The 1,279-nt window shown below is 34.7% G+C and overlaps 1 non-coding gene across 1 annotated transcript; it reads left to right on the top strand.

Moving 5' to 3' along the window:
• Positions 1-99: 99 nt before the first annotated feature.
• Positions 100-172, top strand: Trnav-uac. The gene has a single exon. It is a non-coding gene; the product is annotated as a tRNA-Val (tRNA).
• Positions 173-1,279: the final 1,107 nt, after the last annotated feature.

A 1,279-nucleotide genomic window follows, 5' to 3' on the forward strand; every position in this document is an offset into this window, starting at 1 on the left:
CATCCAGTACTCTTTGAAATGATACCTATGAACTCCAATAACTTTATAATGCACATACAATACAAATGAGAGCTTTCTTCAGTTTAGAAACTTAAATAAGTGCTTGTAGTGTAGTGGTCATCACATTCGCTTTACACGCGAAAGGTCCCAGGTTCAATCCCTGGCAGGCACAAAGTGTATTTTTAGATTAGCACGTTCTGCTGTCTCAGAGTACAGACGTGTTTTTTATCAGTTCTGATTTCATGTTTAGTTAGGGACTTACTCTTTTTTGTTTTATCGCGTTGTGTAGTTTTTGTTTGTGATTTTAAATGTGGAAGTTTCTGGACCTTGGTTTCATAAGTCCAGAGCTTCTGATGAAGCTAGATTTGTTCAATATGGTTTTATAGAAGATATGAAAATAACAGTGTTTGTGGATTCTCCTAAAACTAATCAAGGGCAGCTTGTACAAGCTGTTATTTCTCAGTTTTGTTCTTCTTCAGTTTCATCTATTGTCACTTGTCCGGGGGACTATGACGTTACATTTATTTTAAGCGACTATGTTGAATTTGTGGTGCATTCTGGAATGATCATTCATGGCGAATATCTCACTGATGAAAGCCTTATCTCTAAGTTACATACAGAGGTCTCAGCGGAGAACTATTCGATAATGGAGGTGGATCGTGGTGTTCTTCTTGGACCTGCTACCTTAGATGATGAGAATATTCGAAAACGCTCTTTGTCTACTGTTGCTTCTACGTCGTATTGGAATTAATATTATTAAATTGAGGTAAGTTGATCCTTACAGACTTAGTCACTGAACATTAACCCATATCATTACAACAATAATAGACAATCCCAAATTTGTAAAAAAAGTAACAACTCTAACATATTCAAATATTGTCAAATTAATATCTTTTTGAATTCTGATTAAAATTCTCTCTTCTATATTACAGAGTAACTTTCTCTAAAGAAGGAATGACTATCGTGTTCGTCGTACAACAACCATATACCAGCCTCGATTTCTGATATGCAAAGTTTCTTTAGGCTTCGATTATTTAGAAAAACGTTCTTTTTTTAAAATTGAGAAAATATCATTAACTGAAAACGCTCTAGGATTATGTTTCTCCTTCTTTTCTCTTAACCAGCACGTTATGATTTGTGAAAGTCCAATTTAATAAATACACTAATGACTTTACCAAAAAAATTAGACAAACTCGTCATACATGTGCTTGTGGTGTTGTGGTCATCAAGTCCGCTTAAAGGGCACACGTGTTTTTGAAGGTTTGTTTGTTTGCTTTAG

The sequence above is a fragment of the Limulus polyphemus genome, unplaced genomic scaffold, assembly GCF_000517525.1.
Source record: "Limulus polyphemus unplaced genomic scaffold, Limulus_polyphemus-2.1.2 Scaffold84521, whole genome shotgun sequence".
NCBI lineage: Eukaryota > Metazoa > Arthropoda > Merostomata > Xiphosura > Limulidae > Limulus > Limulus polyphemus.